General features: G+C 44.8%; 1 protein-coding gene and 1 long non-coding RNA gene across 2 annotated transcripts in view; one reads left to right on the top strand and one right to left on the bottom strand.

Moving 5' to 3' along the window:
* Window positions 1-1,988, bottom strand: part of MTUS2 (microtubule associated scaffold protein 2) — a 369,436-nt gene extending 367,448 nt beyond the window's left edge. Inside the window, exon 1 of the mRNA XM_081549337.1 lies at window positions 1,696-1,988. The gene's annotated coding sequence lies outside the window, so the exon portion shown is untranslated. The remainder of the gene's footprint in view (window positions 1-1,695) is intronic.
* On the top strand, window positions 1,690-22,084 carry LOC145529281 (uncharacterized). The gene is made up of 3 exons (XR_014071085.1): window positions 1,690-1,820; window positions 17,040-17,104; window positions 21,664-22,084. It is a non-coding gene; the product is annotated as an uncharacterized LOC145529281 (long non-coding RNA).
* Window positions 22,085-27,309: the final 5,225 nt, after the last annotated feature.

Here is a 27,309-nt window from a genome sequence, read left to right on the forward strand (position 1 = left end):
AACTCAACATCACTGTCATCTCTGCATAGAGAAATGATCCACTCCCCAACTTAGTCAACAGGGGACCATGTGTCCCGATAAACATCAACTACCGGGGGACTTCCCTGGTGGCTCAGTGGTAAAGAACCCAGCTGCCAACGCAGGAGACGCAGGTTGGATCCCTGAGTCGGGAAGATCCCCTGGAGGAGGAAATGGCAACCACTCCAGTATTCTTGCCTGGGAAACCCATGGACAGAGGAGCCTGGCGGGCTACAGTCCGTGCGGTCACACAGAGTCGGACATGATTTAGCAACTAAACAACAATATCAACTACTCCTTGTTGATTTTTAAAAAATCAAAAAGATATTTTGACAAAATACAGAAGTGAACATGCTATAATTCTTCAACATATCTCCTTTCCTATACCATTTTTCTCTCCCCATATTTCTAACCACTTATTTTTTACTTTCTTTAAACCACTGTAGCCACACCTTAGGCTACAAAGTGACAAATTAGAAGAAACAGTGCTATCCTATGGGTCTCACCCCAGCTACAGACTAGAATCACTAGGGAGTTTTTTAACATCCCAAATATCACAGCATCACCCAAAACCAATTAGAATAGAACATTGAGGTGGGGGTCACAAAAGGAGGTGCCCAGACATCAGTATACTTGATATTCCTACTTCTGTCTTCTTCCCTGAAAAAAAAAATCCACAAACACAAGTAGAGATATTAAAGGTTATTTAAATCTTTAATAACTGGCAGCTCATAATTACTAAGTTTCCATCAGCTATAAAAAATAAAATAAGTCACTAGTTTAAAAGCCACAAAGAATATCTGCAGGATCTTTTTTATTACTATCAATACTTAGTTAAAGAATTTTCACCAAGTCTCTTAAGAGCCTTTACAAAAGCTATTCTATTTTTTTTTAACGTTTTACAATTTTACCTAATGAGTTCAAAGAAAAGGCCCTGTATTATCTTTAAGGCTATCTCCAGCTAAGACCATGCTCATCTTCCAGGAAAGTTTTGGTTTAAAGCAGAAATTGTGGCTCTGACTTCTCTTCACCCTCTCTTCAGAGATGCTCTGGTAACTCCTTTTATAACTTTACCAATGAGCAAATATTTTTTTAAAAAGCACTTATATAACAGCGAGTACAGGCGCCTTTGGTATCCTGCCAAGAGTACTTCTTTCCGTGTTTGTATTTAAAATAGAATGGTAGTAACATCACTTGTGCGCCTGAAATTCCTTCTGTGCACAGGCTCAGAATGAAAAAAAAGAAAAAAAAAATGGATGTAGCAAACCGCTTCGCTGCTTTACCATTACACAGCTCAAAGGAAATAACACATTCATACTAAATTAAGACGAAGACACAGAACAAATTATCCAAAGCTGGGGGTGTTGTTGGGGTGGGGGGAGGTGGGGGATGGAGAGGTAGGGATTCGGTTGAACCAACCTACCAGCCCTTCGAAAACAGAGGATGTTTAACCTGACAGCACGCGAAGGTGCCAGAGGAGCTGCAAAAACCCTCAGCCGGAGCAGGTGATGCAGGCAGGAGAGAACAAGCGCTCGGATGGCAGTAAAAACCCAAATCAACCCCGCTCCGCCCAGCGCCCCCGCGGCGGGCGCTTCCAGGCTCCGCGCAGGGTCCGAGAGCGCCAGCCCCGGGGCCCGGCCAGACCCAGCCGGACGCGGCAGAGGAGGTTCCGCTCACCTGGGTGGGAAACAGCCTCGGGAGGTGTCCAGGAAGCCACGCTGCCCTGATGGAGACGCTCATCGCGGACCAGCTTCCCGCACGCCTCCTCCGCCTCCAGCTCGAGTTTTCCTCTTTGGCGACAGGTCTAGACCCGGCCGAGCGGCCGCGCAGGTCCGCAGACGGGGGTGGGGGGGCCACTAACTTGCGGGGAAAAGCCGGCGGCGGCGGCGCGGGCGGAGGAGGCAGGAGCGCCCCCGCGCGCGGTCCCCGCCGCCGCCCGCCCACGCCCGCTCGCGCCCCGCGCTCACCCCGCGCCGGCACCGCCCAGGCTCGGAGCGCGGGGGAGTCGGGCAGCGCGGACCCGGAGGCCGAAGCCCCCTCACGGATGCAGCGGCTGCCCCTCTGGCCGCCTTGCCCGGACAAAGAGAAGCGGCGGGGCGGGGTGGGAGAGGGGAGCGGCGAAGCGCGGGCCTCGGAGCGCGCCGTGCACCCCGCGCGCCTGGCCGAAGAGGTGCGGGCGGCGGGGACCGCGCGGGCTGGCGGGCGGAGAGGCGCGCTCCCCGTCCGGGCCTCCCCGAGACGCACACGCCAGGACCCGCGCCCCGCAGCCCCGCAGCCCTGCCGGGGAGGCCGCAGCGCCCTCTGCCGGCCCCGGGGCCGCCGTGCGCGCGCCGTCCCTCTCCGGCTCCGCGCCGCCGCGGCTCCTCGACGTCCCGGCGCCCCCGGGAGCAGGGGGCTTCGAGGAGTGGGGTCTGCTCTTTTCCCCTGGGGACAGCTTCCAGTATGAGCTGCAGCAGGAATTAGGGCCCAGCACCAAGAACGTGGAAGGCACTGGGACTCCTGATTCAGGAGGGGCCCCAAGTTGACCTCTGGAAAGGTTTGCGGAAAAGGCAGGCGTTTCTTTCGAGAATCTGGTTTCTCTGTGTCTAATAAACACCTAGTGTGGCTAACACTGGTCGAGCGGTGCTGGAGAGCCTCTCAGGAATAAATATGTTAATTTATTTCTCGAAAAAGTGCTCCCGGCTCCCCTAAGCAGTGTACGTGGCAGGCTTCAAGAGGGGAGCCAGGTTAGAGGACTTCCGCTGCCTCGGGTTCAAACGTCAGTGGGATAAGCACTTGCCCTTATAAAAATGAAATGTGGGCGTTGGTCCGCGCTCTAATTAGAGGTGTTTTCTTGGTGGCTCAGTTGGTAAAGAATCTGCCTGCAATGGAGGAGACCTGGGTTCGATCCCTGGGTCAAGAAGATCCCCTGGAGAACAGAATGGCACCCACTTCAGTATTCTTGCCTGGAGAATTCCATGGATGGAGGAGCCTGGCAGGCTACAGTCCATGGGATCACAAAGAATCGAACAGGACTGAGCGACTAACACTTTAACTTTCAACTTTTAAGAGGTAGGGGGTCTTTGTCCTAACTACCACATTAAGCAGTATTTCACACCAGTTAATATTTGAAACACTGCTGGACTACTTAGTGAAGGGAAATCACGAAATGGTACAGTACCTTTTTCCACACCACTGTCTTTTAAAATTATTCTAACAGATCTCCTGTCTCCTCAGGAAGAATCTAGGGCAGACTTCATAGCTTTTCCTGTCACTTTCAGCTGTTAATAAACAGTCTGATTCTCTGATATTAAAAAGTCCAGTACAATCCAAGTCAAAACTGTGGTCTCACTGCGCCTAAGCCTGCCTGCCTCTCTCCTCTCCTGCCAGCCACTAGCTCCCAGTGGGCCCAAAGCTCACAAGCTTGCCTGGGGAAGGGAAAGGCCATTTTCTTCTTTGTTCTACCTCTTCTGCTGGCTATGTGCAGACTGGCTGCTCCAGGATGGCTTGGTGGGGAGCCTGTCCTGGTCCTGGCTTCCAGGTGAGCTTCTCACTGATCGTGCATCTCTGCAGGCGTCACATGTCTGAGCAGGTGGACCCAGCCTCCTTCTACCCTGTCCATTCAGGTCATGGCCACAGCTGCACACCCTCCTCGTTCCCTGGTCACAGGCAGCTTTGACCAGCCTCGCTCTTTGAAGCTTACCATGTAGGATTCAGGACTTTCTGAGTTCATACATGTCCCCAAACCCCAGCTGATCCCTGCCAACCTTCCCAGGTAGTTCTCCGGACCCCTTTCTTTGCATGAAGTGATTGGTATGCCCCCTCTCCCTCAGAGCACCCTATAATTCTTGCTACCAACCTTCTCTCTGATCACTCTCTCCTCTCCCTAAATCTCGGCTGAAAGTAGCAGAATCCTTGCTCAGCAAAACCTTCAAAGCTGGCCCAGGGCCTCTCTTTTAAATGTCAAGACACCTCTCTCTGTGGTGGCCACAGACATGTGCTTCTCGCATTTTGAGAGTAACTGATGACGTCACATCTTCAGATCCATGGTGGTACTCACCCCTGGGTCACGCCTCACCCCAGTGGTTCCTCCATGGTGGGAGCACTGGGGCTGGGCCATTTCTGCCTCATGCAGGCCCCTCTCCAGGGCAGCCTTAGTTCCGGAACTCCTCTTCATCCTGCTGAGGCTTTCTCAGAACTGCCCCCAGTCTGTAAGTTTGCAACATCTGGTTATTTATATTCAATCTGACAACCTCCATCTTTTCATTTGTAAATATGCTTCATTTAATTACTAAATAACTAGTGTGTAATTATAACCATTATTTTTATAAAGAAAGCTGAGCACCAAAGAATTGATGCTTTTGAACTGTGGTGTTAGAGAAGACTCTTAAGAGTCCCTTGAACTACAAGGAGATCCAACCAGTCTATCCTAAAGGAGATCAGTCCTGAATATTCATTGGAAGGACTGATGCTGAAGCTGAAACTCCAATACTTTGGCCACTTGATGCAAAGAACCGACTCATTGGAAAAGACCCTGATGCTGGGAAGGATAGAAGACAGGAGGAGAAGGGGACGACAGAGGATGAGATGGTTGGATGACATCACCGACTCAATGGACATGAGTTTGAGTAAACTCCGGGAGTTGGTGATGGATAGGGAGGCCTGGCATGCTGCAGTCCATGGGGTCGCAAAGAGTCAGACATGACTGAGCAACTGAACTGAACTGAACTGAACTTCTGCTATTTAATTGTGAACTTTCTACTGGTCTTCTTTTTTTAGTATCTTTTCTGCTTCCCTTAGATTGATTAAGGGAAATTTTCCATGGTTTTATATTTCCTGTTAAAAGAATTATACATTCTATTTTTTTCTTCCAGTAAGTATTCTTAAGCTTATAATATGAATAGGTAACTGGAAATTCTAAATTTTTATATCTCTGTGCTTCTCTTGAACAATAAAGGGCTTTTGAACTCTTCAATTATCCTTTCTCCATCTTACATGACATCATGCAATATTTTAGTTGAATTTTTTCCTCTGCAAATTTGAAGTGTTATTATTATTTTACAGTCAGTGTTTGCTTATTCTTCATTTTTGACTCTCACATCTTCTGGGATCAGTTTCCTTTTTTCTGGAATACATCATCAAAAATTCGTTGTGAACGCCTTTTGGTGATAAATACTCTCGCAGTTTGGCTCCCTAAAGAAGAAAAAGTGTAGTCGCTCATTTGTGTCCGACTCTTTGCGGCCCCATGGGCTGTAGCCCACCAGGCTCCTCTGTCAATAGAATTCTCTAGGCAAGAATACTGGAGTGGATTGCCATTCCCTTCTCCAGGGGATCTTTCAGACCCAGGAAACGAACCTGGCCTGCATTCTTTACCGTCTGAGCCACAGGGAAGCCCTAAATGTGTCTTTATTTCATTTCCACCTTCACAAGATAGTTAACCCACATCCACAATTCTAGGTTAACAGTCACTTTCTCTTTGGGTTTCCATTGCTGCTGCTGTGAAGTCAGCTGCCAGTTTTGTTGCTATTCCTTTGGGAGTGACCCATCTCTTCTGTCTGCTTTTACCATCTTCCTATCATCTTTGTTGTTTTTCAGTTTACTTCTTTATGTCAAGGTGTGGATTTCATTTTATTTCTCTTTTCTGTGATTTATTGTGCTTCCTGCATCTAAGAATTTCTATCTTTTATCAATTTTAGAAAATTCTCCAACACTATCTTCTAATACTGATTTTCCCCATTCTATCCTTCAGAATTCCAGTCACATACATATTATATTTTCTTATTCTATTCTATGTGTCTCAGTCTGTTTTTCTTATTTAAGACCTTACTCTCTTTGGTCCAGTCTCTGTCTCTCTTTCGCTCCCTGTCTCTCTTTCCCCTTGCCTCCTCTGTCAGCTCTTTTGGAAGGACCTTTTATGGAATGCATCTCAGAAATATCCTTCTGGGAGACATTAATCTCTTTATCCACTTACTTCCATTTCCAAATGATCAAAGGTAATACCATGAGTTGTAACTCCACCCCTCTTCCAGAGTGCATAGGTGTGAATGGTGAGAAGTTCCCACAGGTATCCCACACCATGAAGTCAGATGTTTCTTCAGGGAATTCCAGGGCAGAATCAAGCTGAAGTGCTCTCTGGTTCTACAGAAGAGAAACTGGTCTAAGTCTCTTGGACTTGGTTGCTGCAGCAGCGGCTGGAGCCAATGGTGGGACCAAGAGAATTTAGAGAGAACCACATGCAGAGCCCAATACAGACGCTAACTGCATATTTTACAGCAGCGTTAAGTGTTTGAGTCGGAAGTTACTTGCTTCTTGTTTCCTTCCTACACCTGGAAAGAGAATAATCACACTGATCTCTGTGCCTGTCGAGTGGAAAGAGAAATCTCACAGAATGATGAGAAAAGCAGGAAATGTATCATAAATCAGAAGGTGTACCACTGGCCACATAACCTAATCAGGACACTGAGCTTCTAAGAGCCCCAATGTGTCCATCTTTGGGGGGGATGATAACAAATGCTTTACTGACTTTATAGGACAGAATCAAAGTGGTAACAAATGTAAAAGCATTTTACAAGCAGCAAAATGCCCCAACAATATAATGTATGATAATTTATGATAATTATAAATGATAAGGCTTATTCCTGGTGTCCTGGCCGCTCTGTGCACCCAAGCCCCAAGCCAAAACTAAACCAACTGGGCTTTTAATAGGAAAAAACTGATGTGAGATAAATGTTTGAGAGAAGGAGGGAAAAGACAAACCAGCTATGATGGCAGTTTTTGAAATGAAGTAGATGTGTCACGGTGGTGTGCCTTGTCTCCTAACATGTAACTGGGGCAGAGATGCGGAAAAACTGGAGTCCTTGTGCATTGTTGGAGAAGACTCTTGAGAGTCGCTTGGGCTGCAAGGAGATCCAACCAGTCCATCCTAAATGAGATCAGTCCTGGGTGTTCATTGGAAGGACTGGTGTTGAAGCTGAAACTCTAATCCTTTGGCCACCTCATGCGAAGAGTTGACTCATTGGAAAAGACCCTAATGCTGGGAAGGATTGGGGGCAGGAGGAGAAGGGGACGACAGAGGATGAGATGGTTGGATGGCATCACCAACTCGATGGACATGGGTTTGGGTGGACTCCGGGAGTTGGTGATGGACAGGGAGGCCTGGTGTGCTGCGATTCATGGGGTCGCAAAGAGTTGGACGCAACTGAGCGACTGAACTGAACTGAACTGTGCATTGTTGGTGGTCATTAAAGTGAGACAGTGTTACAGAAAACAGTATGGCAGTTCCTTGAAAAAAAATAGAATTGCAATATGATTTAGCAATTCTACTCCTAGATATATACCCAAAGAATTGAAAGAGACTCAGAGATATTTCTATACCCCTGAACAGTATTCACAATAACAAAAAGGTGGAAACAACCCAAGTATCCCAATGACAGATAAATGCATAAACAATGTGGTATGCACATATGAAAAATGTGGTATGTACATATAATGGAATATTTTACAGTTTTAAAAAGAAAGGAAATTCTGATAAATGTTAACAACCTGGATGCACAGTGCTATATATGAAATAGATGATCAGCAAGGACCAACTGTACAGCACAGGAAGCTCTACTCAATATTCTATAATAATCTATATGGGAAAAGAATCTGAAAAAGAGTGGTTATGTGTATATGTATAAATGAGTCACTCTGCTGTTCACCTGAAACTAACGCAGTATTGCAAATCAGCTTACTCTGATATAAAATAGAAATTAAATGTTTAAAAAAATGCAACAATACGGACAAACCTTGAGGACAATATGCTAAGTAAAATAAGCCAGACACCAAAGGACAAACTATAAGAGTTCACTTATATGAGGTCCCTAGAGCAGTCAGATTCGAAACAGGAAGTGAAATGTTCGCCAGGGGCTGGAGGAAGGGGAGATGAGAAGTTGTTTGATAGGGACAGAGTTTCAGTTGTGCAAGATGCAAAGAGCTCTGGAGAGGGAGGGTGGTGATGGTTCACAACAATGGGAGCACGTGCCACAGAATGGCACACTTAAAATGATGAAGATGACAAATTTTATTTTACCACAATTTTTTAGAAATGGAACCCACAATCAAAATAGTATAGGAAGCCAAAGATGGTTTTCATAACGAGAGCAGCCACTGCCTCAAGGACCAGAGGGCTCCTTTGTGCCTCCTTCCCTGGTCAAGTGGCTGGAGGCTGCAGGCTTTGGGACCTGCCCTGTGTAAAGGCTCCAGTGATGCATGTGAACGTTCCCCATCCATTGATAGGGACCACGCCTCCGCACACACTGCTCAGCTCCCAGGCAAGTGCCCACACACAGCCTTAAAGCCTGTCTCTCCTAAGCCCTGGGCTCTGCACGAGGGGCTCTGGACTCCCAGCTATTCCTTATCCCTCTACTGCTGCTCTGGGCCCACCAGCCTGGCCCCCAGGAATGTGAAAGCCTTTCTCCAGCGCAGAGAGAGCCGGGCTGGAAGATGGGAGGCCCAAAGGCAAAACCCCTCAGGCTTCTGACAGTCTCCAGGAGCTGGACTTACCTGTCCATCTCTCTCTCCTCAGCATGTTCACTGGACATTGGCTGAAGTTCTTCAATACCATCAACAACACCTCCAGTGTAGATGACACGGTTGGTTCCTGTTCTTGAAAAATGGCTCTAATGTCCAAGAGTTTAGACCCTTTTTCTCTTGAAATCTGTAGCCGTTCCCTCCTCCAGGGAATCTTCCCAACCCAAGGATTGAACCCCAGTCTCCCACGTTGCAGGCGGAATCTTTACCAGCTAAGCCACCAGGGAAGCCCCATAGTTTAGAATACTGTAGTTAAAAGACCCTGGCACAAACTGGGTTTTGCCTCAAATATGCGCTCTCTCTTTTCATGTTTGCCCTAAAAGTCAGTCTTTCCTCCAATATGAGGCTGCTCAAATGGTACAAAAGTCATAATTTATGTCCCTAAACGTAAGATAAATTCCCCAGGCAATTGTATATGGCGTGGCAGAAACATGGGTAGAATAAAAATGGCTGCCATCCTTCTGATGTTACTTGAATTTCTAATATATTTAGGAATTTAGAACTCTCTTGAGAACGTGACGTTAATTTAGGGCGATAACTAAAATACTGTATATCGAAAGACATATATTTTGCTTCCCATGGCTTGCTTTGTGTACTTATGGTGAGTACACTTACAAGCTTCAGATATTATGGCAAAGCCTATTGAAAAGTGTATGCATACATTTTAACACAATCTATGGCATACAAGTGAGCTTCCCTGGTGGCTCAGGGGTAGGTGAATCTGCCTGCCAATGCAGGAAAGGTGGGTTCGATCCCTGAGTTGGGAAGATCCCCTGGAGGAGGAAATGGCAGCCCACTCCAGTATTCTTGCCTGGGAAAACCCATGGACAGAGGAATTTTGTGGGCTACAGTTCATGGGATCACAAAAGTGTCGGACACGATTTAGCGAAATCTGATATATTCAAATCAGTTTTCCTAACCTCCCAGATCCCTTAATTTTATCTTAAGCTGTAGTGTCTGAAAGCCTAATCACCAAAGACCTTGCAAGAGGCTTTTCAGCAAAAAGGAGACTCCCCTACCATTTTACCTAGGATCTCAGAAAAGTGTTTCTCTGGAGAACAGTGGATATTGACCAATTTATACTCCTATCATCAATGCACAAGAAAAGCTATTTCACATTTCTTTTAATCGCCCTTAAAATGTTTGCAAATTTGATAAATATAGTATCTAATTTCTCTCCTTTTTCTTTATCATATGTTTAAATATAATATTGGAAAACATAGAAGAACATATGTAATGTGTACTTAAGTTATAAAACAAAATAAAACAGGTGATTTTAACACTTTCTTTATAAATAAGTTGTGATTACTCCCTCAATGCAGTCTTCATTTCCATGTTTTATATCGCTAATGGAGTTGCTCATCTTTCCATGTGTCTATTAATTGTGGGTTTCCTGTACTATAGTTTGCCAGTTTATTTTTCTTTCCCACTGTGATCATTTATATTAATTCAGCTTCTCCCTCAACTGTGGATGGAGTACCATTCCCTACCCCAGCGATAGGGCTTGACCAACAGAATGTTAGCAGACATGACACAAGCTAAAGGCCTTACTTATGCTTGTTCAGACGGGCTTATCTCTTGCCCTAGTGCTATCATCTTGATAACCAGCCCTGAGTAATCACTGGCCTTAGAGTGATGAGTGGGTACTGGTCTCACTTGGGAGAGACCTGGACCCACACTGCATTCCAGAGCCAAGCCCAATGAACTTGCAACCAGAAGCAGAGTCACCCAGCTCAAGTCCAGCCTAAGTCAGCCAAATCAGAGTCACCGGCAGACTTGTATGAGAATAAAAGCTGTTGTTATAAGCCAGAGAATTTTAAGGTGATTTGTTATGCACTAATACTGTAGTTAAGAGCTGACTAACACATCTATAATATTAGGTGCCAGAAAGTTTGTTTGGATTTTTCTGTGACAGCTTATGAAAAAACCCAAATGAACTTTTTAGCCAACCCAATATTTATCTATCAAGGTGTTAGAGAATTTATCATTTTCTGTAATTTATCAGTTTATATAATTTAATACTTAATTAATATTTAAGACAGTTTTATAATTATTAGTTTATTCTGTAACTAGCCCCCCATACTAGAGTTTGTCTTGTATTTTGATGGTTTCTTAATTTTACATAGGGAAATTTTCATTTTTAAGTTTGTACACATTTTTTTCCTCTTACTCTTCTACTACTTTTAAACCTTAACAGTCTCCCCAATTCTGAGACTTAATAAATAATCAATTCTATTTTCTGTTTTTCTAAAACTTTCAAAGTGTAGTATCCAATTTCTTTCCTTTTTCTTTATCATATGTTTAAATATAATATTGGAAAATATAACAGTGGTATATTAATCGTTCCTAGATCCTCTTATTTTATCCCTGAGTCCAGTGTGATATATCTGGGAGCTCTAAAAATTAATCCCAATTCTAACTGGAAAAATGTTTACATTTAAAACTCATTAAGATTATGTAATAGCCACCCTTTTAGCTAGCATGTTTGTTTTTGCCTTAAATTTTCAATTAAATTAGCACACCAATTTAACGATCCTAATTACTTTGTGGTTAACCAAGCTAAAATTACACTTTCATTTGTTGTCCAATCCTCTAGAAAATTCAGATCTACCACAGTCTTCTAGTAATCCACATCTCTGTTCCTTATTAATCAAAATAGCTTAATTGCTCCCAAAATTTTTTACGATTTCCAGTTCCTAGATTGTCTTACGATTCTCTTATCCGTACTAGTTGTAAATGAAGGAGGCATAATGGCAGAGTGAGCGTGGAACAGCATCACTCTGTTGAAGGTATCCTGCCGTGAGTGGAGGTGGGTCTCCGTGGACCCTTCCTTGATTCTCTGGGGGTGAGGGGGAGCGGTTGCTGCTCTTCTCCCTGTAAGTCCCATGACAGTGTGTTCTAGAACTTGCATTGCAGTGTGCTTTTGTTTACATGTTTGGCTACCCACTTGACTGCGAGTCTCCCGTTGGCAATTACTCATTTCTCTTTGGCTAGCCCCCATCTTGGTACTTGGCTCAGAGAAAATGCTCTGTACCTATTAGTTGGTTGATCAATTGATTGGAAGTTTGCACTGGCTGATATTTAAAGTGACAGTGGGCAAGCTTCCTTTCTCTTTCCTTTCTGTCAGACTGCGATCAATACATAATTCATTTAAACTCTTATGCCACATCATTCTTTTACATCTCTCACTCTAGGTAGTTACTGGAGTGCCCCAGGAGATATGAAAGTGGAGATTTAAAAAATTATCCCAGGACTGCCCTGGTGGTCCAGCGGTTGAGAATCCACTTGCCAATGCAGGGGACATGGGTTCAGTCCCCGGTCTGGGAAGATTCCACATGCCTCGGGACAGCTAAGCCAGTGTGCCACAAGTACAGGGCCTGTGCTCTGCAACGAGAGAAAATACCACAAGGAGAAGTCCCATGCACCGCTACTGGAAACTAGGCCCCACTCGCTGCATCTGAGAAAGCTTTCCCGCAGCAATGAAGACCCGACATAGCTGTGAAAGTGAAAGTCGCTCAGTTGTGTCCAACTCTTTGCGACGCCATGGACTATACCATGGAATTCTCCAGGCTAGAATACCGGAGTGGGTAGCCTTTCCCTTCTCCAGGGGATCTTCCCAACCCAGGAATCAAACCCAGGTCTCCTGCATTGCAGGTGGAGTTCTTTACCAGCTGAGCCACAAGGGAAGCCCAAGAATACTGGAGTGGATAGCCTATCCCTTCTCCAACAGATCTTCCCCACCCAGGAATTGAACAGGGGTCTCCTGCATTGCAGGAGGATTCTTTACCAACTGAGCTATCAGGGAAGCCCAACACAGCCATAAATAAAATTATCTCCAGTTTCTGTAACTAAGTGACGCTAGCACTGTGATATGCTGGCAAGAGCACTGAGCTAGGGGTAGGAGGACTTAGGGTCCAAGTCCAGCTCTTCCCCTTAATATCCAGCTTAAAACTGCTCACTTCCATGACCTGGGACTGCAATCTGCTCTACAGACTGTAACGTACCACCACACTGCGCAGTCTAAGTCCTTAGGACTTCAGTGCTGAACCAAACTGATCAGGTTGAGGGGTTCTCAGCAGGCAGCCACACTGCACATGGAAGGATGTGGGGCTTTGGGGTCAGGCGGTTGGAGTGTTGAGTCCAAACTGTCAGTTACTAGATTAACAACCTTGGGCGAGTTATTTAAGTTCACTGATTGCTCAGTTTTCTGTGGGATGTAGAATACCTCTCTTGCAAAGCTGCTGTGAAATTTCAGTGAGATGAGGCAGATGAAGCAGGTAGCACCATGCTTAGCCTGCGGTGGAATCTAGACAGGAACCTCAGTTGTACTCATTGCACACAGCTTCCTCCATTCTTGCACACAGAGGAAGCTCATCTTGCATCCTTCACTGATGCTCTCATACACCGCATGGACACACAGACACACACAGACACACACAGACACACACACATGGTAGAATAGGTAAAGACAGCAGAGGTCCAATTTTGATGACTTTTCCCCCATGGTTTTGGTACCAGGAGGGCCAAAAAGAGAGGCTACCTTAAAGGCAGCGATTTAATGGTTAAATGTTCACTTCTTGATGTCTTACAATCATTAAACAAATCTCTAGGCATCTCCCACTATGTCCAATAAAACGAAAAACCACCAGCTACACGGTACTTGGAAACTGGAGTAATTTACCAGTTACTGGAGTAACTGGTTCTTAAAATCCTGCACAAAGATACCATTAAAGTGTAGGTCCCTCCCAATAATTTTTTGATTTTAAAGAACATTTCACACTCAGTAAGCAGTATTACATGATGATCCAATAGAACAGTATCACCAACTGTCCCAAATGTTGTGTTTCTGCTGCACTTAACATCTTAGATATGGATACTAAGGTTTGTGATTGCTGGTTTTGAAGTGAAACCCATCTACCTACGAGGAAATTCACTTGGAAATTGGGTCCTCAGACCTGCAAGAACCTTCAGAGCCCAGAGGAAGAACGTTGCCGATTCAACCATTGCCTCAAATTACATCTCGAAATTTCATGGTTTGGGAACGCTCTCTTCACAGATGCTGAGGCTGGGCTACTAATGCCTGGTCTGCCCAGCAGAGGGCAACAGGCCCCACGGAAAAGCAGCGAGAGTCTCTGCCAGGTTTTAAAATCAGGCTCCCCAGGAGGGGACGCCCAGGGCCGTGACCAAGGCGGACGGCACTCTCCCCAAGCAGAGGAGCATCAGGGCCAGTGCAGAATGAAAAGATGGGCCCCTTATCCAAAAGCGCCTCAAGTCCGCTCCCCTGGATTCTCAGAAACTGTGGGGGACCCTCCTCCATTCACTCAGAACTCTGCTCAGCAGTCACCTTTTCAGGGAGTCCTTCCCCGGCCAAAACAGCATTCCCCTCCAAGGTGAGGCCTGACCCTTTAATGAGCTTTAATTTTTCCTCCCAGCACTTGTCACCAATACCTGATGTCTAATATGAATTAATCTGCACTTACTAGAGTGCCCGTGGGAGCAGGAATTGTGGGGAGATTTTGGTCCATGACTGTACCCCCAGCTTCTGAAATGGTGCCTCACACTGGAATGTGGAGATGACCCTCTGATGGGACAGAAGTAAAGACCAAGGAATAACCAGGGCAAGGCCTGTGGGCGTGTCCTCAGCTCAGTGGAGGGGAAAGAAGATCCCTTGTATGCAGACTTGCTCTGAAAACAGAATGCTGGCTCTGAATAGAACCATTGTCTTCCCATCGCCTAATCTATGATACCCTTACCACATCCTTGGGGAGTGACAGCTTCGCTCCTTCTACAGGTGAAATGAAGAAAGCCCAGAGACGCAGAGACTCTAACACAAGATTCCAAAGTCACGTAGCTCCCCGTGGCAGAGCCTAATCTGAAAGACCAGAAATCAGGCAAGACTCAAGTTTATCCTTGTGCTTTTTCTGAGATCACGCTGTCCCAGACATGGGGTCTGCCACCTGACCTTTTCATTCCACCCTAGGGTCAGGAAGATAGACTTAGTGGCCTTGGAATTGACTCATTTTGTTTGCAGAGACCAGTCAGCTTTGTCTTGAATGCCGTTTGGGGTCAACGTATCAATCATTGTTTATTAATAAGCCCAAGAGTATGGTGTTTCTGAGCTATTGAATGTCAAGAGAAAAGATAAGGGAGTGTACAGCGTGTTGTGAAATACTGTAATAGACAGGCATATTCCGAGTCATGTGAATCTAAGCATCAGTTTCCTAAATAAACATTGATCTCTGGCCCCTGTGGAGTTCATTGTCTAGCCCTGAGCTGACAGTTGTTCCAGCCCATGTACTGTAGCTAATTAGCCACAGCTACCATCTCACATGAGGTTTTTCTTTGCAGTGAACTTTAATATTTAGCAGGAGAAGAGATACTCTTATTCCTTTAATTGTGTTTTTCTAATTAAATTGCAAATTGTGATTGCTTATTCCTCTTGAAAGGAAGATCTTAGACTTACTCACTGAGTGCCTATGCTCACATATCAACTGTTTTTTCAGAACTTATCATGACTAAATAACCCAATGGATCTTACCCCATAGATAACTTTTGGAAAAACGTAAAATTTTCCGTGTGACCATAAGCCTCACAACATGATTCTCTAATAGTGTCTGATGTATAATTATTATAAAAGGGACAAAAATAATACTCAATCCTGTGAGTACCTGAATCTTCCCAGTAAACTCCTTTTGCCTTTTGCTCAAGTCAGTTTCTGTTGCTATTGACCAAAATCTCTCTCTAGCACACCTGGCCTCCAGGCTCTTTTCTGATTTGTTTCCTTGTGCGTTTTCTGCTCCTCACCCTCTTCTGTTATCTCAATGCAAGTCCGGTTTCCTGCCAAATTAGCCTCCGAATTGAGCAGCCGGGCAAAGGACGGCAAGGACTTTGTGATGCAGTGGATGGTTCAGCTCTGTCTGTCTGGAGAGTGGAGCCCCACGGAGGGACTGCAGCTGCTGTAGAGTTCATCACGCCCCTCCCCGGCCAGCCCAATAAGCCGGGGGGAGAAGCAAGCAGCTGAGTGGACATGGTCCATGGAGAAATGGCTCTGCATTTCTGTACGTGCTGTGTTTGTGATCCATGATGAATCTCATGTGGGCTAAGGCTGGTCCTGGTTTTAAAAGAGATGAGCAGAAACAGCAAGAAAGAGAGGAGCTGTACTGATAGGATTATTGTGGCCAATGTCTGGTGATGAAGAAACTGAGATGGATACTGAAGACGTACGCACAAGAAGATGCTCACAGACTTCCAGACAAGATATAAAGAGAATTTGAACTATTACTGCGTCTGAGGCCTTTAATAAACTAGACAGCGGGTGTGGAGTAAGGCCCTGTGTTACAAAAAGTCAGCTGGCTCTTCCACCTCTCAGAGTCCTTCCCAGAGATGCTTATTAATAATGGCTAATGTGAAGGGGATGTCTGTTGTATGCCAGACCAGATGATGACTGTGCTAAATGACTTGCATGCATTTTCTTATGTGACTGCACAAACTTCTGGGGTAGGTTCTACTATAATCCCCCACTTACAGACCAGGAAAGTGGTGTTTACAGAGGTTAAGAACTTGCTCAAGGCCACACCGCTAGGAAGATTTCAACTGGATAGCAAGGGATGCTAGTCTGGTGAGAGGGAAATAGGATAAAGGAGAGAGGCCAGTGAGATCCTAGTATCTGCCCCCATAGTGGGTGTGAAGGAGAAATTTCAGGAAAAGTTTAGGCAGAGAGAAAACCATCGTGTGTGTGTGTTCAGTTGTGTCTTGATTCTTCATGGACTGTAGCCTACCAGGCTCCTCTGTCCAGGGGATTTCCCAGGCAAGAATACTGGAGTCGGTTGCCATGCTCTCCTCCAGGGGATCTTCCCAACCCAGGATTCAAAACTGCATCTCTTACATCTTATGCTTTAGCAGGCAAATTCTTTACCACTGAGCCACCGGGGAAGCCTGGAGAAGACCAGGGTGGAATGCAACAGTGTCCAGACTTAATGGGGACTGGGCGTGTCCTGAGCTCTCCTGGGGATGGGGAGGCTCTGCTCTTTGCCCACCCCCCTTCCTCTCTGTACTGTTCCTTCCAAACCTTTCCTCGTCCACCCTCACCCAACAACACCTGCGCTCCCTTCGTAGCCGGTTAATCTGACTGAGAAATTTGCAGGAGTGATTTCTGCTGATGTCTCGTGAAAAAATGATGAGAAGTATTTTTCTCACCCTCCTCTCAGAAAGTAATCGTGGCTCTGAGTCTTGGAAACTTGTGTTTACTCTTGATCCAGGAAAGAAAGAACAGGTCTCTCAAGTTCCCCAAGGTTTGAGGATGGTAGGGTGTGACCCCTCCCGTCTAAGAAAGAGTAGGACCCTCTTAAGAGTGGGTCTCAGAACAGTCTCCCTTAGTATCCCCGAGAACCTTTCAGTGGATAGAGATGGTCAAAATTATTTTCAAAATAATACGACTTTACTTGCCTTTTTCCCTTTCATTCTCTCACCAGTGAACCTAGAGTTGTCAAGAGGCTACACAATGTGTGACATCACAACAGACTGGATGAAAAAGCAGGTATGAAAACCCAGCTGTCTTCTATTAAGCCAGATTTTAAAGTGATTTCTAGAAAGGTAAAACCATACCATTCTTCTCATTATTATTATTAATTAATTAATTTATTATTATTATTATTATTTGCATTGGAAAAGGTCTAAAGCTGAACTTGAGGAAAGTTTAATTTGGCCCTAAATTTTTTTTTTTTTTTTGCTACAGAAAAACAACAACAACAACAAAAATTTGGAGACAAAATTAAGTGTCTACCTTCAGAAAAAGAATTCTTTCCATTTGTATCTTCCTCCAAAAAGTCATATGATTTATGACTACGCAACCCTGTTTGCATGGTTGCTGTTTTATTTTGGTCACTTTTCCTCCCTTCTGAGCATCCCCAGTCCTTTAATCCAAGACACTCTGGGACAGAATGAATTACTGAAACATAGGAGTCAGGCCACCAGAGAGCAGCCCAAACCGTGACAACTTATTAATCAGTAAGGTTATTGGTTTGTTTTTTTTTTATCATTTTATCTTCAACTATCTAAAACATCACAGCTCATCCATTTCATGGCTGATGAAGACTGCCTCACGCTTATATTCAGTCGTGTCCGACTCTTTGAGACCCCATGGACAGAAGCCCTCCAGGCTCCTCTGTCCGTGGGATTCTCCAGGCAAGAATACTGGAGTGGGTTGTCATGCCCTCCTCCAGCGGATCTTCCCAACCCAAGGATGGAACCTGCATTTCCTGTGTCTCCTGCATTACAGGAGGATTCTTTCCCTCTGATCCACCAGGGATGCCATGGAGGCTCTCTGGTGTCTGCTTCTGTTCTTCAGACTGAGAGCTGTTTATGGGCTTATTCAACACCACAAGGGCCCCATGAGGCCTTATGAAGTAGGTACAGAGAGGCACTGGGTTAATCTAGTTGGGTTGGACTGAAAACTCTCAGCTCTGCCAATCCAGGAATAACCAGAGAGACCTGATGAGGTGTGACATACTGCCAAGTCAACCAAGCATCCCCAGCTGGCACCCCGCCTTCTTCTGGTCCTCCTCATGGACCCGGGGTCAGTGCCTTAGCCTGTGGTATCCCCACGGCTGCCCTGTTCTACCTACTTCCCTCTCCCTCTGACCAGACTGTGAGGAGATGGGAGGCCAGAGAGGGGGTGGGATACCCAGAGAGGCCTCCACCAACATCAAAATGGCTCGTCCTGGCCTGTGTGTATCCGAAACGGAATATTCTCTCAGTGATTGTCTATCATTTATAAATGTTAATGTACACATAACCCACTGCACCAAAAAAAAAAATCTACTCAACTAAAATGTTTCTAATTCTGGTCAATATGGAAACTTGAATTTTTATACAGCTGTAATCAATGAGTTACACTCTATAGAGTGTGCTCATTTTTACTGACTACAGTCTGTACACTTGCCACATTAATGATTACACAGAGTTTTATTGTACTAACATACTGTTGTTTGCTTACCACTTGCAGTGGTTACTTTTTTTTTGCTGTGCTGTTCTCCCTCATGTCTGACTCTTTGTGACCTCCACAGACTGTAGCCTGCCAGGCTCAGTATATCATTTTATCAGTTACTTGGGTCGCTCCAGTTTTTCATTACCATGAATTGTGCTATGATACACATATTTGTGCAAATTGCCTTTTTTGTCTTTTAGTATTCTTGTTACATTAAAATGCACTGATCTATATCTTGCACTTTGAATGACACTTAGGCATGATTTTATGGCATCATGCATTGGTCAGTTGAAAAATTTTGGTTCACTAGTAATAGGAAATCTTTCCAATGTAGACACCTTTCATTATATAATCAAAAAATCACACTGGCCCAGGACCAACCAAACGGCCTCACTGGAGAATTCTCTCAAACATTTAAAGAAGACTTGACACCAATCCTTCTCTAACTCTTCCAAAAAAAATTGAAAAGGAAATAATACTTCCTAACTGATTTTACACTAGCAGCCTTACCTTGATAATAAAATTAGACAAAGACACTGTAGCAAAAGAAACTGCCGCTCAATATCCCTTATAAATACTCCAAAATCCTCAACAAAATAAACATAAGACAACTTCAACAGCACATTTAAAAGATTATACACCATGATCAAATGAGATTTATTCCAGGGATACAAAGATAGTAATATATATACATATTTCACTTTCAGATTCTTTTCCATTCTAAGTTATTACAAGATATTGAATACAGTCCCGTGTGTAAAACTTCAGTGTCGTTAGAGGAAACATATGAAATATTCTGGTATTCAAATACTCAGGACTGAAAAATAGTAATTTGACTGTTACTCATTCTATAAATAAAACTAATTTTCTGGGGGGGAGGGAGTGGCTTACTGAGCTCACATCTCAACTGAATGAATGTTTTTTTCTTAAGCACTTAACCATCATAACAGCAGAAGCACTTTAACTGTGCTTCCATTTCATCACAGAGAATATTGAAAAGACAGGTACTCAAGAGCTGACATCTGATAAACCTAATGTTTCAGCTTCCTTAAAGACATTCTTAAGTGTCTGATGGCTACTGGCATGGATTGGTACCACTGCGGCACTTCAGAGAGTGAGCTGGTCAATACTGCTGATCAACACCCCTTTACGGTTTACAAAGTCAATTTTTCTGTTTTCCCCCTTTTAATGCTGACACTTATCATTATTTGCTATTTACAGACCAGACACTGAGGGATAAGGGCTTGAGAAACTTCCCCAGAGTCTTCACATTGTCAACAGGCAGCGCCAGCTTTACTGACATAAAATCCCACGCTGTCTTCATGGAAACGCCACCTCTCATCACCACCTCTGACTGACTCGACACCCAGAGCCATGAAGTAAATGCATCTGTCTCAGCCTCCTCACTTCCTTGCTCCCCTTTCTTGACACTGTGGGTGCTCACCCACCCAGACGTCTATCCCGCCCCTTGCCCCTCTTCATTCCCCTCTCCTGCAGCCTCCTCCTGTCTGTCTCCATCAAAACCACACTAGTGCCTGACGTTTGTTCTGTGCCCTGGAGTTTTATGAAGCACTTTCCCATTTATCATCTTCTGGATTTTGATCTTCAAACTGCTTTGTAAAGTAGTTTTCCGTTCCCCTCTTTCACAAGGAAATGAGGCTCTATGAGGAGCTTATTTGCCCCAAGTTCACACAGTTCACCTTTCTTGTGCCTCCTTTCCTTAAGATCCTTCCAGTCTCTAAAAGATTTATGCATGCGTGTGAGCTCAGTCCTTTCATGCGCATATGACTCTTTGTGTCCCCATGGACTGTAGCCCACCAGGTTCCTCTGTCCACAGGATTCTCCAGGCAAGAATACTGGAGTGAGTTGCCATTTCCTCTCCAGGGGATCCTCCCAACCCAGGAACCAAACTCACATCTCCTGCATTGGCAGGTGGGTTCCTTACCACTACCGCCACCTGGGAAGCCCAGATTTATTTATAAGGAGGTTTGAAAGATGGGTAGCTTCTTTAAACGTTCTCTCCAAGAATCATTACCTTTATGAAAGGAAGTTTAAAAAACACACATACACACACAATACTTGTACCTATGAAATGATTCCCTAACCTTGAGACTTAAACATCACCATTGTTTGTGCCTCTCCAGGCAAATGACTACATGTAGAACTGAAGGTGGGCCACAAAGAAACAGAAATGATCATAATTTTGCAAGTGAATTTATAATGGTTTTTGCCGATTGTAATCAATGAATCTAAATATCTACATTTGGAAATGATAATACCATCCACTGTATTCCTTTCATTTCACAAGGACATCTGAACAAGGCATGCATTCTCCTCTGAAGCCACAAACCACAGGAATAATCTAATCTGTGTGTTCAAATTGGATACATCTATTAGCAAGAAATAGATGTTTCTGCAAGACTATTAGCAGAAATCAGTTGAATAGCATTTAATGGTGGTGTTCTTTCAACAGCCACAGACCGTTCTTCAAGATAACTAAATGCCCAGTTAGAGCGAACCACAAAGAGTTAAAAGGAAAAAGCAGAGAAGCCCAGCTTTGAAGTTTACAGGAGTATGGCCACGGGAGGGAGTGCTTTAAACTGAGGAAACAGGAAGTACCTAGATAAAAAGTTTATTTCATTTCCTGAAGGGAGGGGGCAAGGATCTTTCCAGAAGTGCTCTTCCAGGAAACCAGGCCTTTCCCACCTAGATGTTTAGGTTTCCTGAAAGCATAAATAACCTTGTCTGTCACTGTGTGGAAAATCAGCTAGTCCATCAAAAGGTGCAGAAATTTGAATTTGCCCCAGTCGATGTTATCAGCTCAAAGGAAGAAGACTTTGAAGAAAGGTCAGAGAGAGAAGGGGCAGCAATGCAGGGTCGCCTTCTGGAGACATAAGAAGATCACAGACAGGGAATGAGAGATGAGCAGCAGGTAGCTGAAGGTGTTTATTAGTGGGTGAGTCCAAGGCTGGGCTGCATCCCCTGACACCGCAGAGATGATGCCAAGGATGGTACGTTGGGGTGGGCAGAGGACATCAGTTCATATACCGAGCCCTGTGGAACTGAGATCTTCAGTTAAGCCATTCTCAAATATTCCATTCTGTCCACAGCTCCACCGCAAAGACCACGGCTGAAATGGACTAGTGTGCATGCGAGCTGCCACCCACTTGCGATCATGGGGCTGGGCCCAGGAGGTACACTTGGAGGGAGGTTGCGGGACAGTGGCTTCCTTCACCCACTCGACTTCTCCATCTTTCCAAATATCAAATGGTTCAGTTAAGATACTCTGGCTGCAGCTCCCCATGCACCATACTTCCTTTTGAAGACGACTTTCCCCCACCCACTTGTGTTCAACTGAAGCGGACTTCCCATCACATTCAGCCTGCTCCACCCTTCCTTCCCACAAATGCTCAGCACTCAGAGGTCCAGGTTGTTTCACATGTTCCTGAGTCAGACGCCGCTTTCCCAGCTCATCATTCCCCATGAAGCCTCCACGGCCTCTTCCATTCTGATCTGAATGAACCCAACCTGTCTGGTCCTTGGTCTTTGTGAGCCCTCTTCTGACAATGAGTGGTGGAGACCCCACCAATATATTCTTAGTGATTTGGTATTTGTTGAAGTTTCAGAGAGAGATTTCCACCAAAGAGACATTGCTAGCATTGCAAAGAGCCCTGTCCAGTCACAAGGGAGGTGGTGAACAGCCAGAGTCCTGGCTGAACTGTGCAGCATGTGGCTTCGTTAGAAACTGCAGGCTCGTGAGTGCAGCCAGGCAATGTGTCAGCAGTTTTCTAAAAGGGGAACATTCTTGGGAGGAAGAAGAGCAAAGCCTTCCCCCTCAGGAGTGTTTGTTGCTGAATATGTGTGAGATAGTTGTATTCCTGAATAAACTCAGTGGTAGTATTTTGAGAGAAGTAACTTGCCTTGATGGGCTTCTCAGGTGGTGCTAGTGGTAAGGAACCCACTTCCCAATATGGGTTCCATCCCTGGGTGGGGAAGATCCCCCGGAGAAGGGCATGGCAACCCGCTCCAGTGTTGTTGCCTGGAGACTCCTGTGGGCAGAGAAGCCTGGCAGGCTACAGTCCATGGGGTCACACAGAGTTGGACACAACTGAAGTGACTTAGCATGCATGCATGCAACTTGCCTTGAACAGGGAAAACTATTTACACACTTAGAGTTAAGAGGTAAAAAGAGATGCTGTTTTTCTCATCGTAAATGTGTGTCTACACCTACAGATACTCGTAGAGACCTTTTTGATTCAGGAACTGAGATGAATAGGGTTTTTCTCGGAAGTGGGAAGGTGCAGTAAATAGCCTAATTCTGAAACACCTGGAAACTTCACCAAAGAAGCCTCGAAATCAATGCCCTTTTAGTGATTGTGAAATAAAATAGGGACCAGACCTGAATCAATGGATAAGATAGAAAAACAAGTCGCTGTAGTCTAAACATAAGATACAGGTAATTCTTCTCAACTTCCAAAATAAAATACACCAGCATAAACAGTGGATCAAAGAAACTATGCCATTAAAGAGAAACTCGACACCAGAAATTCAGTCTTTCAAACTGTTAGATAAATCCCTGATGTTTCTCTATGGCAGAACACTGGGACAAAAATGACCTCTGTTCCTGATAAAATGTAACTAACTCTCTTTTTTGTGTGAAATAAAACTATAGACAGGAGCAGGAATATGGGGGAAAAATGGGAGCTCATCACAAGAGAGAAATGTCCGTGGCACCACCCATCCCCAAGGGCTTCTCCCCAAAGGAGGATGTTGTGTGTAGGGGCTGGATTTCTCTCTAAAAAGGGAACTCTGTTGTCTCTGATGAAGCCGGCAAGTCATCCACCATCCATACCAATCTCATTTGCACTCTCTAAGCCCACTAGAAAGTATAAAGCACGATTTTAAATCTCAAAGCAAGGACTCAGTTTGATAACAGAGCCAAGCAGGTTGACAGCTGAGAGGGTGCAGGCTGTGAGCCACACGCATCTTCCTGTTGTCAGGGCTTTCTGCTCTGCAGCTGTGAGAGACACAAATCTTCTTGGCAACCCTGGGTGCAGATCCAACGTCCCCCAGAACAGCCAAGAGACAGCACAACAAAGAACTCTGGCTGCTCCCTGTGTTCCTCCCATCAGCAACATCAGCTTTACCTGGAGCTTCCTCTCGGTGCAGACTCTCAGACCCGCCCTCTCCCCCCACCCCACCCTGCACCCACCCCAGGGAGTAAAGAATCTACTTGCGATGCGGGAGACCTGGTTTCAATCCCTGGATTGGGAAGATACCCTGGAGGAGGGCATGGCAACCCACTCCAGTATTCTTGCCTGGGAAGTCCCATGTAAGGAGAAGTTACAGTCCAGGAGGGTTACAGTCTGTGGGGTTCCAAAGAGTCAGATATGACTGAGCGACTAGGCACACACTCCAGGTGATATGCATTCACATTACTTTGAGAGATGCCATTGCTACTGTTTTTGGTTGAACAGAATTGAAATGAAGGCCAGGCATCCTTGGTGGCTCAGTGGTAAAAAATCTGCCTGCCAAAGCAGGAGACACGGGTTGGATCCCTGGCCTGGGAAGATCTCACATGCCACGGGGCAACTAAGCCCGTGCACCACAGCTACTGAGTCTGTGTTCTAGAGTCCGGGAGCTGCAGCTAGAGAAAAGTCTGAGCAGCAAAGACCCAGCATGGCCTGAATTAAATAAATAAATAAATACAATTATTTTTTTAAAAAATCGAAACCAACTTTTCCCAGCCTGTCTTCTCTCCCATCTTGTCAGACAGTCAAATGGACACCAAACGCCCAATTAATAATTCACCTGCCTCAAAGCCTTTCACAGTAGCTGGTATTTGCGTGAATGGAACTGCACTTACTTTGGACAATTCCATTTCAGTGTGTCCTTATAGGAACTAAAACTATACTTTTTTTTTCCCTTAAAAAAATTGATTTTAAATACTCACTTCCGTAAGCAGTGCATGTATTTCTCCCAGACTGTTGATTAGACACACATCTGACCATTTTATTTCTAACTTTCTTTTCTCCTTCCACCAACATCTGCCAAGTACAAGGTATAAAAGTGACATTTTACATAACACGTGCAGGTAGTTCTACTTACAGGAATTCAACGGGATGTTGGCTTTTTCATTTGCTGTGTTTGTTTTGCTTAAGACAAGCTGGGCAGTCTGGACTATGCCCTGCTTTGCAGTGTTCATCTAGTATAGTCGAACATCCATATTTGGGGGCATCAGTGGAAAGCTGAGAGACACCACCCGGTAAGAAAGCTGGAGCCATCTAGTCTCTATCTTTTCCCAAGTTTTGAACCAGCACATTTTACCTTAAAATGTTCATGCTTAATATCAGGGCAGTGTAATTTGAAAATAAGGTTTTACTGTGCTAAAGAAAATATCACCGTGATGAGTGTGTTAATTGTATCGCCACCTGCTTTGAGAAGTTAAGTGAAACAGGGAACAGATGTTAAACTCAAGGAGTCTGCATTTAAAAAATAAAAATTGCTTTTCCTTAGCATTTACTTCTTAATGCAAAGCTCCATTTTCTGCCCTCAAAAAAATGAAGTAGGTACAGTTGATGCAAAAGTGTATTTTAACAAGACCGGTAGAAACCCAGAAACGATGTTCTCTGGAAGGTTTCTATGACACACTGTTCTCAAAAACCTTTAAACAGTCTCTAGTAAAACAGTTGAGGGGATATTTCCAGGTGACAATGGGGCTGGAAGTGACATGACGTTTGTACGTGATGGGCTACTCCTGTTTCTGAAATAAAGAATCTTGTGAAAAGAGGAATTATGACTAGTATTTACAACAGCGTTTCATAAACATCCCCAAATTCCAGGCACAAAACAAAAGGCATGAGTCAGAGCCCAGTAGGCGTGATGGCCGGGGAAGTGGTCCCGGGGAAGATCGCTTCCCTCGGCCCTAGAATAGCTCTGCAGAGACTCTGTAGGAAGCTGATAATGGGCGATCTCATGCGAGGATCACCAGTAAAAATCGGGTTTTGGTCAAGAGCATTTCCTTAGCTAAAAATGTCATGTTTCCAGGCCCTGATTTGACGTTTTAGTAGATCATGGCTGAGAAGACTGAACTGGAAAAAAACAATATGAATGAAGGTGATTTTTTTAAAGTGTGCTGCCATTTGACTCTATGTGATGAGGCTGTCTTTTTTTTCTAGGGTTGTTGTTCATCTTTTTTTTTTAACTTTTTAATGTTTTTAACAATTTAATTGGAGGATAATTACTTTACAATATTATGGCTAAGCTTTTTATTTATATTGGATTATAGCCTATTAGGAGAAGGCAATGGCAGCCCACTCCAGTACTCTCGCCTGGAAAATCCCATGGACGGAGGAGCCTGGTAGGCTGCAGTCCATGGGGTCGCTAAGAGTCGGACACGACTGAATGACTTCACTTTCACTTTTCACTTTCATGCATTGGAGAAGGAAATGGCAACCCACTCCAGTGTTCTTGCCTGGAGAATCCCAGGGACCAGGGAGCCTGGTGGGCTGCCATCTATGGGGTCGCACAGAGTCGGACACGACCGAAGCGACTTAGCAGCATAGCCGATTAACGGGGCTTCCCTTGTGGCTCAGCTGGTAAAGAATCTGCCTGCAATGCAGGAGACCTGGGTTTGATCCCTGGGTTGGGAAGAGCACCTGGAGAAGGGAAAGGCTACCCACTCCAGTATTCTGACCTGGAGAATTCCACAGACTGTATAGTCCATGGGGTCGCAAAGAGTCGGACATGACTAAGCGATTTTCACTTCACTTCTTCATAGCTGATTAACAGCATTGTGGTAGTTTCAGGTTCGCAGCAGAGTGACTCAGCCATACTTATACACGTATCCATTCTCTTGGGTGTGGCTTGAGTTCTCCATGCTGTGATTTTCGAGGTGGGGGTTGGGGGCAGAAGTTTATCTCTCCCCGAAATTCCCTGCAGTCCCACTTGTGAGAGGCATCCTTGAGCGTGTACATGGCATTGCTCACAGGAGTTTACTTAAAAGCTCATCCTCTGAGGTCCCACCTGGTCTGAGGTGGGAATACGTGTCTGCCTTTTTATTTATTTTTAATTATTTATGTTTAGGAGTCTGCATTTTTATAAGATGGTTTTGAGGAGGTGATCTTCAGAATGAGTTCAGAGAATCGCTGATTACAACCCAGTTAATTCCTCATCTTTAAAAAACAAAAATCCATACCAAAAAAACCCCCAGAAAATAGCAAGTGCTGCTGAGAATGTAGAGAAATTAAGAAATCTCATGCACTGTTCATGGGATTGTGGAAGCGTGCAACCGCTGAGGAAAACAGTATGAAGGTTCCTCAAAAAATCAGACATAAAATTCCCATATGGCGGGACTTCCCTGGCCGGCCAGTGGTTAAGACTCTGTGCTTCCACTGCAGGGGGGGCATGGGTTCCATCCCTGGTTGGGGAAGTTCCAGATGCCGCATGGTACAGCCAAAAAAAGAAAGTCTGTTACTATATGACCCAGCAATCCCACTTCTGGGTAGACACCCAATGAATTGAAAGAAGGATCACAAAGAGTGAAAGGGCCAAAGTCTCCACTCCACCCTTTAGTGACTAAACAATAACAACACAATACTAATTCGCACATATATGTAAACACACATATTAAATAACTACATCTTTATATGTAGTACGTAGTCATCTGGTTTCATATGTGTATCTATATACATGTCTGTGGGTATGTGCTAAGTCACTTCAGTTGTGTCCAACTCTTGTGACCCCATGGACTGTAG

This window comes from Giraffa tippelskirchi, chromosome 12, assembly GCF_054371585.1.
Source record: "Giraffa tippelskirchi isolate mGirTip1 chromosome 12, T2T-mGirTip1v1.2.pri, whole genome shotgun sequence".
Classification (NCBI taxonomy): Eukaryota; Metazoa; Chordata; class Mammalia; order Artiodactyla; family Giraffidae; genus Giraffa; species Giraffa tippelskirchi.